The 13253-nt window shown below is 38.4% G+C and overlaps 1 protein-coding gene across 6 annotated transcripts in view; it reads left to right on the top strand.

Annotated features, from left to right (window-relative positions):
• LOC130930991 (IQ motif and SEC7 domain-containing protein 1-like) overlaps window positions 1–13253 on the top strand; it is a 343354-nt gene that overhangs the window by 240894 nt on the left and 89207 nt on the right. The window lies entirely within an intron of this gene.

Below are 13253 nucleotides of genomic sequence, written 5' to 3'. Positions count from 1 at the left end.
CAAACTAGTTTTGTTGTACTTTTCTGCGGCCTTACTTCAGAACACCTCTAAAGCTCTGTCTAAATAACTCACTGCATGCCATTGACGTCCAATGGACCTCCAATCCATTTGGACCAGGAAGGTTGGCAGCGATCGAACAATCAGAAACGAAACATTATCACTCAGTTGAAATGGATTTGATTTCTATTATTACCAATGGGAGTGAATGAGTTAACCATTTCATGAACGAATTATGACTTTTTTTTTTTTTTTTTACCCATAGAGTGCAATCACTTATGCTGCCATTGACGGCGCTACATGTCCAATCCATTTTGACAGGGAGAAGCTGGCAGTTAATGCGGAGGTGCCTCGCTACTTCGCGCTTCAAACTTCGCGCCCTCAGTCAATTGTGGATTTTTTTTTCCCGAATTAAAAAAATAAGTAAATAAATGCACTCTCTCACTCCCCCTCCTGCTGCTCTTCTTGGTCAGGCAGTGCACTGGATTTGCTAATAAAAGTTAACGATGATTGACAGACATTAAAGTTTGAGCTTGCCAGAGATGCGTGGATGCCGAAACCTCAAAGCGCCGCATGCGTCAATCATCGTTTTTGTTAAACAGTTGCTGTGACAGCTCATTGTGTCTAAGGGGCCCTTTACATGACGATTCTCCGAGAAGACGAACAATTTCATGTTTGCATCTATATGGTTCCGTCTCCATTCGACCGATGTTGCAATTCCGCATCAAAACAATGTAGTATTCATGCCAGGCCCTAGGGGGCAGTGCAGATTTACAAGGCGATAGCGAATGACCTCAACAACCTCCTCAGCTCGGAAGACGACATGCCCGCCCACTCCAAGCAATGACATTTTTCTTTTCCTCCAAAAGGCACAAAAATTGAAACATTCAACATATTTAAATTAAGAATATTGTCAAAACAGTCGATTAAAGTCGACGTTCTGTGCGTTTACTAGCACCGCTGTGCACGCCCAATGTGACGTGTGCGAGTGCTGACGTTATCGGCGCGGGAGCTTTCCATTGATATGGATGCAGAGCAAGCCCCATCAAGCCCCCGCAATCGAATCCTTCCACTTTGGAGGCAGGATTCCAAGGTTTGCATCGTTGCCTTCCGTCTTCACCGACACCATATGAACGCGAGGCCACTCTGCAACGCAGTGTCTTAGTGTCGCAGAGTCGTAAACTTCCCCAAAGTGAGCACCTTGAGCGGATTTGAGTGGACTCACCCGATGAAACATTTAAAAAAGGTTGCTAAAATGGATGGGCAAATTAACATGTGCATATACAGTTGTGGTCAAAAGTTTACATACACTTGTGAAGAACATAATGTCATGGCTCTCATGAGTTTCCAGTTTTTTCTACAACTCTGATTTTTCTCCGATAGAGTGATTGGAACAGATACTTCTTTGTCACAAAAACCATTCATGAAGTTTGGTTCTTTTATGACCTTGTTATGGGTTAGCAGAAAAAGTGATCAAATCTGCTGGGTCAAAAATATACATACATGGATCTGAAAAAGCGAATCATTGACTTGAAAAAGTCAGGAAAGTCACTTGGAGCCATTTCAAAGCAGCTGCAGGTCCCAAGAGCAACAGTGCAAACAGTTATTTGTAAGTATAAAGTGCATGGCACTGTTTTGTCACTGCCACGATCAGGAAGAAAACGCAAGCTATCACCTGCTGCTGAGAGAAAATTGGTCAGGAGGGTGAAGGTTCAACCCAGAATCACCAAAAAGCAGATCTGCCAAGAATTAGAAGCTGCTGGAACACAGGTGTGAGTGTCCACAGTCAAGCGTGTTTTGCATCTCCATGGACTGAGAGGCTGCCGTGCAAGAAGGAAGCCCTTGCTCCAAAAGCGCCACCTTAAGGCTCGTCTGAAGTTTGCTGCTGATCACATGGACAAAGATAAGACCTTCTGGAGGAAAGTTCTGTGGTCAGATGAAACAAAAATCGAGCTGTTTGGCCACAATGCCCAGCAATATGTTTGGAGGAGAAAAGGTGAGGCCTTTAACCCCAAGTACACCATGCCTATCGTCAAGCACGGTGGTGGTAGTATTATGCTGTGGGGCTGTTTCTTGCCAATGGAACTGGTGCTTTACAGAGAGTAAATGGGATAATGAAGAAGGAGGATTACCTTCAAATTCTTCAAGATAACCTAACGTCATCAGCCCGAAGATTGGGTCTTGGGCGCAGTTGGGTGTTCCAACAGGACAATGACCCCAAACACACATCAAAAGTGGTAATGGAATGGCTAAATCAGGCTAGAATTAAGGTTTTCGAATGGCCTTCCCAAAGTCCTGACTTAAACCCCATTGAGAACTTGTGGACAATGCTGAAGAAACAAGTCCATGTCAGAAAGCCATCAAATTTAACTGAACTGCACCAATTCTGTCAAGAGGAGTGGTCAAAGATTCCACCAGAAGCGCCCTAATTGAAGTGAAAATGGCCAAGGGACATTTTACCAAATATTAGCGCTGCTGTATGTATATTTTTGACCCAGCAGATTTGATCACTTTTTTCTGTTCACCCATGATAAAGTCATAAAAGAACCAAACTTCATGAATGTTTTTTGTGACAAAGAAGTATCTGTTCCAATCACTCTATCAGAGAAAAATCAGAGTTGTAGAAATAACTGGAAACTCAAGAGAGCCATGACATTATGTTCTTCACAAGTGTATGTACTTTTGACCACAACTGTACATAGCAGAGAGGAAATGATAGCATTTTGTCATGAAAGTCAGACTATAATCCTGCACGGAAGGTAGTGCTCCATTATACATACTAATATGTTCTCCTCATGGTAGTACAGCTGTTTGTCCGCCAGCCTGAAAGCAGCCACGCAGATGGTAAGTGAAGGGAAAGCGAAGACAGAGTAGCAAAAGAAGGAATGAGGAACACAGATGTTAACCCTTGCATGCCTTTGACGTTGCCTTTATACAGGGTGTTCCAAAATGTTTGACCCCATTTCGTAGGCCAGTAATTTTGACAATTTTCGTTGGAATGACCTCAAATTTTCACAGCTTGGGTAGAAACGTTTCAAGTTTTTGTGTGTAACGTTTGGCATTTCTATCTTTTCAGGTTAGGGTTAGGGTTAGGTTTGCACGTTTCTTTGTAAATTTAACCAATAAAACTTATGACTTTCACCATAAAGTGTATTTAGTTCCATTAAGATCCATTAAGTAGTTTCCGAGATATGGGCATTTAGAGTGTGGTCAACCATATTGAAAACACCCTGTATATTTTAATAAATGCTTTTTAAGCACTTCTAAGGTAATAATTCTGATCAGTTTTAAACATGTTACTGTCCCACCGAATTATTTTTAAACAAGAATAAAGTAAAACAATGCTTGTCTTTATTAACTCATTGACTCCCAGCCATTTTCACCTGAGCAAGGCCCTTCGCTCCTGGCCGTTTTACTGGATTTTGACTGATTTTGCAAGGCCCACAGAAAATTCGGTTCTATTGCTATATAAACATGGAACCCACAAAAAGAAAGATTAGACTCTCTTCTTTCAGCAGAAACAAAAAGTTAGTTCATATCTTTTTCCATTATTTAGAAATCAGCATTAGAAAATAGCTTAGAGTTTTTTTCCCCAATTTCTGATGAAAAAAACAGAGAAATTGAGCTTTTTGTGAATGCATACATTTCAAACATAACGTTGACTTATTCACAGCTATTTTTTGCTTTAGTTACATCCCAAACAGCTGAATAATGTTTTCCTTTTAAGAAATAAGATAAAAAAACAAGACAAATAGAACTTTTGATAGCAAACTATTTATTTACACATAACTAACTGAAGGATGATGCCATTCTGGCTGCGACAGCCAGTTAAACTTTTCCCTCATCGCAGTCTGGCTCATAAAGGTGATTTTTTTTTTTTTTTTATAGTCTCTGCGGGCTCTGTTCGTGAGCAGCACGTACTCAAAGGCATCGTCCGCTGCACTAGTGGTCTCGGTCGTTCTGCTCAGTCGTCCAGCGCCTGGCATCCCGGGCGTCATTCATTCGGTCGTCTTCCGCCTGTGCCCGGCCGTGCGGCTTGGCCGTTCGTTGCCGTTGAATCGGGTTGTGGGTCTTACCAAATGCGCTACTGCCCTCCAGTGGCCAGTTTTATTGCTTTAAAATGGATTTTCAGCTTCGTGCTTTAAAGCTAAAATGAGTCATAACCCAGAGATGTCTTTTTTGAAAAAAAAAAAAAAACGTAAAAGATGTATAAATTAGGGCTGTCAAACGATTAACATTTTTAATCGCTTTAATTTCAGCTTAAAAATTAATCGTAATTAATCGCAATTCAAACCATCTATAAAATATGCCATATTTTTCTGTAAATTATTGTTGGAATGGAAAGATAAGACACAAGACGGATATATACATTCAACATGCGGTACATTAGTTCTGTATTTGTTTATTATAACAATAAATCAAGAAGATGCCATGAACATTATTAACATTCTCTTAAAGCGATCCATGGATAGAAAAACTTGTAGTTCTTAAAAGATAAATGTTAGTACAAGTTATAGAAATTTTATATTGAAACCCTTCTTAATGTTTTCGTTTCATTAAAATTTGTGAAATTTTCAATCAAAAAATAAACTAGTAGCTCGCCATTGTTGATGTCATTACACCATGCTCACTCCCCAAACCCATAAAATAATTTGGACCCGAGCGCAAGCAGAGGGCGCAAAACAACAAAAAACAGGTAACAAGTAACAAGCGGACATTACACTGCTGTCATTTTAATCTGAGTGGGGCATGTGCGTTAATTGCGTCAAATATTTTAACGTGATTAATCAAAATAATTAATTACCGCCCATTAATGCGATCATTTTGACAGCCTTAGTATAAATACATCTTTGGAACACTGAAACAATTAAAAATAGAACGTATTTATACGTTTTTGGGAGCAAATGAGTTAACTGTGTTCTGTCAATCAAATTCATAAGGCGGAGTCAGTAAGTGATTGGCTAGATCGTGGAGTCTGTTTAGCCGCGTTAGCATTTGGTAGCGTCGACGAACTGTTAGGTAAACTTCCAGAAATATCTCATCAAAAACACACTGCTGCTGAAACCCTCGCTCCGGTTGAAGGACAGGCCTTACTAGCCAACCGATTTGTAACTTCTCTGAGTAACTCTGAAAGTGACGCTACCAAATGCTAACACAGCTAACCAGACTCTATGGTCCAGCCAATCACTTAACTGATGCCGCCTAATGTATTTGATGGACAGAACACAATTCATTTTGCTGGAAAATGACATTATTGTGCTAGAAACGACATTATGAATTTTTTTAAAAAAGAACTTTGTGAAAAACATCTTTTATCGTGTAAAATCTTCTTCTAAATAGTAATACCTTATTTTACAATGTAAGGACCATAATACATAATTTGTTATTTGTCAAAATTGTATTAATTTCAAAATATTTTTATTCATTTTATTATGATTCTTTTTGGGTTCCATAATAAACAACAACATGGGTGTAAAGGATAACTCCAACCTTTTGATTGGCAGCGGCTGGTTTTAGGATGAGTGAGTGCAATGACAGATTAAGGCCAAACTTCCCCTGAGTTGCCCTCCTTTTAGCGGGTGAGTGATACGTACTTCATCTCGGAAGTCTGTGAATAAGCCACACGTTTGTTACACTGGTGATATGTTGTTACATTGTTGAAATTGAACCGAAAATAAGTTTCTATCACAAAAAGCTCTTTCCCCAAAGAACTATTGTGCATGGTGAGCGAGGACGGGCACTATAATAGGTAACTGAAGGTTCTACAGATCGATGGCACAAAAGGTGCATGGACTCTACTTCCAGTCAATAATACAGAAAGCTTTGTTGGAGCAGGCAAAGTGTTGCAAAGTGACAGGTTTTAAAAGGAGTCCGAAATGTCTGTAAAGTCCATCCTCACATCCTTCCTTTTTGCATATGTTGAAATATAAGAGTTGCTGACTTGCACTCGCCAGGTCTTAGGGAAATGTGGTATGAATGGAACTTGCACACTCAGGATGTGTCACTGGGCTGGAATATATGTCTAAATCAATTTCTCAGTGCTTAGCTCGTGACCTGCACTAAAGACGGAGTTCTGCCTTTTTCTGCTTTGTTGCTGTTCATGGAGGTGGAGTAGGATGAGTGCCCATTGCCCCCATTAAAATGGCTGTGATTGTAATTTACTGTCTCTTCTTTTTAGCATTTTTTAAACCTTCACTCTGGTTGTAATTCAGCATTTAACATTTTAGAGTCTTATTATTATGACTATTATTTTTGAAATACGGACATTTTAAAGACAAACGCCACCTCACCACTGCCGAGGTCCCCTTGAGCAAACGTTTCCCTCACATACAGTTGCAAAAGCCGAGAATATACAGAGCACCTTTGGGATTGGCAAATACGTTATAAATCAATCTTCAACCAATCCATTTTGTGAGCACATAAACAGCAGAGCTCCAAATCATTAAAAATGTCCTCATTAACTCTGCTTCTTTGTGAAGCTACTGTCAACCGTGGCTTTCAATAAATATTTAAATACAGCTGATTGAGTCTCTACTGCAGCAGTTTATATTAAATGTCAACTGATCTTCTGTTGGTATTTGGCTGTTTGTTAAGTGAAATAAATCCTGACACAACAGAAAATGAAATTGCTAACCAATAATTGTGTTGGCCGGAGACCCTGTGAGGATTAGTGGTGTAAAGAATGAATGAATAATTGTATCGGACCAGCGTACCCAAGGGGTACATTGATTTCACAGTTAAATGGTCCACAGACAGTGATTTGTGCAGTACACAGGTTACAGTTTTATTGAAATCACATTTTATTTTTCTAACAGCGCTTGAGGTCATCATTCGAATATAGTTACGTGTTTACTTTGAACTTTCATGGTACCAATATATAGAGTCCCTGACTAAAGTTTTGTCGCTTATCCATTTTGTAGAAACAATTGCTAATAACCTGACTTTTAATTATTCAATTGGTTTCAGAAATGGCTCATATGACAGCTAAGACCCTCCCAAATGATGTTGAATGTACAAAAAATATATTTGTTTTACTGAAAAAAGATTTGTCATTTAATGAAGACATAAAGTCAAATTTTGGCAAGACAAAAGCTTTGTCGCCTACACAAAGTAGTGTGAAAATTGAACGAAAAATGTACTTCAAATACAAAAATATGTTACACAACATAAGCGAATTAAGTAGTGGTGCTGTGAGATCCAAATTTAATATTTTGTATGACTTCAATGGGCTTGAAGGACTGCATCCATGCGGTTCAGCAAGGATACATACAATTTATTAATGAAGTCATCAGGAACATCAAAGAAAGCAGTCTTGCATGCCTCCCAGAGTTCATCAACATTCTTGGGTTTCGTCTTCCATGCTTCCTCTTTCATCCTGTTCATGTCTGGTGACTGGGCTGGCCAGTCCTGGAGGATCTTGATCTTCTTTGCCTTGAGGAACTTTGAGGTAGAGATTGAAGTATGCGATGGAGCACCATCCTGATGCAGAATTTGTCCCTTTTTATGGTTAGGAATGTAAGAGGCAGCTAAGATTTATTGATATTTCAGACTATTTATGTTGTCTTCCACCCTGCAGATCTCTCGCACACCCCCATACTGGATGTAACCCCAGACCATGATTTGCCACCACCAGTGTTCTGAGTGAATCCATGCGGGTTCCAGTACAGTAGGTCTCCTGCAATATTTACGGCGACTGTGGTGTAATTCAATGGAAGATTCATCTGAAAAATCCACCTTTTGCCACAAAACAGTGAAGTTGATGAACTCTAGGAGGCATGCAAGACTGCTTCCTTTGATGTTACTAATGACTTCATCAATAAATTATATGAATCCTTGCCGAACCGCATGGATGCAGTCCTTCAAGACCATGAAGGTCATACAAAATATTAAATTTGGATCTCACAGCACCACTACTTAATTGCCGAGACTTTTGTCAGGGACTGTACAGTACATTGTCCCCGAAACCCCCCCACTTAGTCTGTATCAGATTTAGCTCTATTAATCTTCATTCATTATTGTTATTTATTACAAATTAACCCATATAAAATGTTTAAAATTGTCTATTTTCTTTGTGTGTAAGGTGACGTAACAATGTTTTTTGGCTTTCTTGAAAAGTGAATGGTAGATTTTGAGAAAAAAAAGTTGCAAAATGGTGATTTTTATACTCTTGAGTAGGCATGTGCCTGTATGATATTCTAACGGTATGATAACCTTAAGAGAAAATATCACGGTTTCACGGTATTGCAATTACAGCTCTAAAATCTGTTACTATGAGTTATCTAGGTTATTTATTTGTTTTTGTTTTTTTACTGAACAGGATTTTTATTTTTCAATACATATTAGAAAATTGGAACATAAGTACAATGTTAAGTTAAAATAAGTTAAAAAATATATATTCTAAATAAAATTAAAATAAATGCAGTCGTCCTTTAGGTGAGCCAAAACCCACGGTCACAGCTCAACATTGTTACCATCAAAACAAAAATGATTGAATTATTTTCCATAAAAAGCACGTGTGTATGACTCGTATCATGTTTACATTTTACACACATGCTTTCTCAACGCAGGCAGTTGCCAGAGAGAAAAATTACACGTTTACCACTGCTAGAAAAACTAAACACTAGGGGTGTGCCATATTAGGCACCCCACGATTCGATTCGATTACGGTTCAGGGTGCTACGATTTGATTACTGAACGATGATCACGTTTTTTTTTTTTTTTTTTGATCGCGATTATCACGATTATCGATGCATCGTACATTACTAATTAATACGATAGCCAAACACATTTATGTCCATTATTTATTTAAAATATCCTAATGATTCAACAGGAACGATGGAAACATGCCCATACAACAAAAGCTGCCCTTAAGCTGTTTATTTATTTTTTTCTTTTTACAAGAAAGTGCAAAAACATTTACCATTTTAAAGGGAGTACTTATTTCTCTCAAGAATACGATAAAATTTACACAGGTGGAATGAATTCCACATTTTCTGGAAACAAAGTGTCTTTAGACATAAGCCTTCTTTTAACCAATATACTTTGTTTTCACATATTTCTGTACTATTTTGCATGTTTGTAGTGTTACCGCTGTACTTAATCATGGTTTTACACGTTCTTCATAGGAAATACACGTTAGCGAATTAGCTAATTAGCTTAGCACTCGGCGCTAACTTTTTTTTTTTTTTTTTTTTTTTTTTTTAATGGAAAAGTGCGTTGTATGCACCATTATATTTATTGTTCAAATCAAAATACATTGTGCAAACATCAATTTTTTGGATGAAGTGCAAGTGCAAAGTGCCAATAAGTCACTTATTTTGTCCTCATTGTGTGTATGTGGGTGCATAAATCGACAGTTAGCGAACAAATCAGCCTATGAAGAGAAGTCAGACGGTGAATTGGCTTTACTTTGATCATTTTTCTCTTGACAAGAGCAGTGATACTTCTTTGTAAAATGAAAAACAACAAAACATTGTGTCAATAACTTGAAATAAAGTAAATAAAGCAAAGTAAACGCCACGTGTCAATTTGAATAGCAACTGGTAGTACAGCTTGCCAGTTGCAAGCAATGAAATAATATAACCACATTTCACCACAAATGCAAACAAAACAAAATATACACATCTTCAATATACTACACAACCCTCATGGATATAAATCAAAAGAAGAATATAACTGACAAGCGATGCTTGTGTGAGGCACAAATAACGTGGTGAGATGGCAAGAACTACTATGGTACGTTAGCTGCAGACTTTAGCTCATCCATTTAGCTCTCTCTATTCACAATGAGCTCACATCAAAAAATGATGACGTCAGCAGAAAGTGTTGGAACTTTTCAAAACTAATTACAACTAGCGCCAGCAGGGAGCGTCAAAACACCAGAAACACAGACAGGCAATAAGTGAACATGACAGCACTGCCATATGGATATTTGCCCTCAACTTATAATAAAAAACCAATGTCTTTATCATTCGATATCATTTTTTAAATGCTTTTATCAGTCAAGATTATCAGCTACCCAATAATATCGGATAACTCCAGTCTAAAACTCAATTTATCCAGAGGCCACGTGAGATAGAGCAGGGGTTTGGGAACATTATTGACTGAGAGAGCCAAAACACCCAACATATTTCAAAATGTGATTCCACGAGAGCAATAAAGAGTGTGTTTGTGTGTATACATTTTATAAAGTCGTTGAGTTGTGATTGATAAAAATCTTGAGAAAACAACAACTATAAGCCTAACATCGTCACTTGAGATGGTGCAATCGTTGCTCAGTTGCGCACTCACCACTTGGAACCTAACAAATAGCTAACTATTAACACCTCAAAAACAACAACAATAAAGGCTAACCAGTACAAGAGGGTTTGTGTACTCACCTCACTCACGGGTCTTAGCAACACACTCAGGACATTTTTCAATTAACATGACCTGAAACCACAGCTGGACATCTGAAAGACGAGGAGCAACAAACTATCTCTCTTCCCCTCTCGCTCTAAAAAATAACTTGTGCACAGAGTCGCGCTTCTGTACCTGCCTGTCTCATACACAAATTTATTTTCCAGTCTTTTAAAAAGGAGTAAATCTCTCTCCCAGTAACCGGGAGCATCCATCATAACTCTGTGCGTGCGTCTGTTAACAGTGTCCGGGCGGCAGACGTGTCTTGAATTTCGTTCCGCTACGAGCGGCTGTCATAGAGTTATGAGAGAAAAACATCATTTTTGAGCCTTTATGAATCCTAATCGAATCGTCACGTGTCGAATCGCGATGCATGTAATAATCAATTTTTTGGAACTCCTCTACTCCTCGGCAGCAACGTTCCGCAACCATGTTTTACATGTCGGTTGGCCCTCCTCCTCTAAGCTGCGGCCGTCTGTAAATTTTCTGTAGCCGAAGTATTCCATTACCAGCAAGTTCGAGTTTCACCTCCTCCAGTCATCATGTCGCACAGCTGACTCACTGACACTGAGCAACAATCGGTGGAGGAGGGTTGAGCCTTTAGGAATTTTTCCCTGCATTTTTGGGACATAGACAATAGCTAGCACCTTAGGGACGGTATGACGGAAAATGTTTGCAGTTTTGAACCCGTGACCTTTTCATACCACGGTATACCATGAAACCGGTAATTGGCACATGTCTACTCTTGAAATATTGTACTTGGTTCCAAGCCACAAATATTTTTGCCTTGGTCCCCCTTGCCTCTCTTGGACAATTCTACCATAGGAAAAAAACTAGGTGAAGCAGCTGAACAGGACAAAAAAAAAAAATGGGCGAGATGTTGAGGAAAGGTTGGATAAATGGGATACGCCATTATCTAGAATAGATATTCAGAATTCTAAACATCCTGTTCTTTGCATTAAAAAAACAAAACAAAAAAGACTATTCACAGCAACATCATACCATATCCCCTAGTTTTTCATGATTTAAATACATTATAAAAAGGAATTACTAAAGGGCCTCTAGTGTGAGATTTGATGGCAATCACACTGACACTTTACAACTTTTTTTCAGCATTTCACTGTGCTCAACCATTAAGGTTTGATTATCCAATCTCAAAATATATTTTATACTGACTGATTAAATTCATGTCATCTTAACAAGGCCATTAAGTGTAATTCAGAGGAGTGAAACTAGGAGCAAAGTTACTTTATGATGCTGGAATCACACAGGGACAGAACAAGAATGATAGGCGTTACTTTCTGAGCAGATCCAAATTCTGACATATTGTCATATTATCAACTTTCTCCCTGATCAAAGAGTAGAGATGTGATGGCGCAGTTGTGAGAAAGACTGCCTTTATTTGCTGTGCCAATCCTAACAATGACTTCAGCCAATGTGGACTAACCAGGCCATGGGGTTCTCCTCTGGGCTCAATGGACCTACTGTTTCCACTGTGGGCTTCGGATGCCGCAAAGGCGCTGGTTGATTTTGCCAGGAAAAGAAGTAAGACTGAAAAAAAAAGTAGATAGCAGCTGGCGGAATGTATCCGCAAAGCATTATATATTTGCATACCTGTCAAGTTGTACGGTTTCGGCGTAAATTTGTACAAGTGAGCGCTGATTTTTAAATGTGTACGCCGTACGTTCAAAATCTGGACGTTTTTCGTGCATTACGTTTTTCTTTTTCTCCGTTCGGATTTTGTCACCGTTTCGGCAACGAGACAATGTGCGTTACTAAGGTGGTTGAATGACGAGACATAAGTCAGAGACACGGAGAGAGAAGAGTGTTTGCTGTTGCAAACGCGATGCTCGGCGAGATGGCTCCAATATTTCCTGACTGAAGCCGACAGCCTACAATCTACGCCTAGATATCACATGCACATAGAACTAGATGCGAAATGACAGACTCGGGGGCGTTTGTAAAAAGTCGCCATTTTAAAGCAGTGGACTTCTCAGAAAGGCTCTGTTGTAGTGAACCTTCCTAGCGATCCTAAGTAACTTTTTATCTAAAATACTCCTAAATCAGCAAAATCTTGACTTGAATCTATCTTTAAATGATGAAACAGTTTTAAAACTTTCACATGTCGGAAATAGACAGAAGGAAACTAATGCAAAAACGGGAGCAATTTTAACAACTTTAGCAGTTGATTCACAACATTAAATGACTTCCAAACATAGCAAAGGTTACTATGTTTTTTTTTTTTTTTTTTTTTTTCAAATGAAAAAAAAAACATGAAAGGTAACATCAGTTACTTTGCCAAGTAACTAATTACTCTTACATTCAGGTAACCGAGTTACTAACTCAATTACTTTTTCGGAGAAGTAATTTGAAACTGTTATTAATTTTTAAACGTAAGATTAACAACGCTGGTCATACAAAAGGAAGTCTGCAGAATGAAAAATGACGAAAGCGTAGATTTTATTCTGACAATTTGTTGCCGAGCACAATTTGCCTGCAACTCTTGCTGATTACTTCTCAGAATTAGCAAAAGAAATATTCCCTGACTCAAAGATTGCATTGGTAAGTTCATTTTAATAATTCACTTTTTATCATTTATAATTGGACACACTAACCTTCAAGTCAAAGTGAATTGCGAGCTGAAGTGCAGCCATCAAGACATGATAGAAATTGCCAAAAGTGCTACATACAATTATAACAAACGTCACTGTTAAATTTTAGTAATCATGATGTAGCTAAAGATATTGATTGTTGTTTGATTGCACCAGGTTATATGTTACAAAATTACCAGTAAATTCATATTATTCTAAAAATTGAGTTTTATTTTTGTTTCATATTGCACGCTATATACAACGTTG

The sequence above is a fragment of the Corythoichthys intestinalis genome, chromosome 2 (genome assembly GCF_030265065.1).
Source record: "Corythoichthys intestinalis isolate RoL2023-P3 chromosome 2, ASM3026506v1, whole genome shotgun sequence".
In the NCBI taxonomy this organism is placed as follows: Eukaryota; Metazoa; Chordata; class Actinopteri; order Syngnathiformes; family Syngnathidae; genus Corythoichthys; species Corythoichthys intestinalis.
Note: the sequence above shows the minus strand (reverse complement) of the source record. Positions and strands in the feature narration are given on the sequence as shown.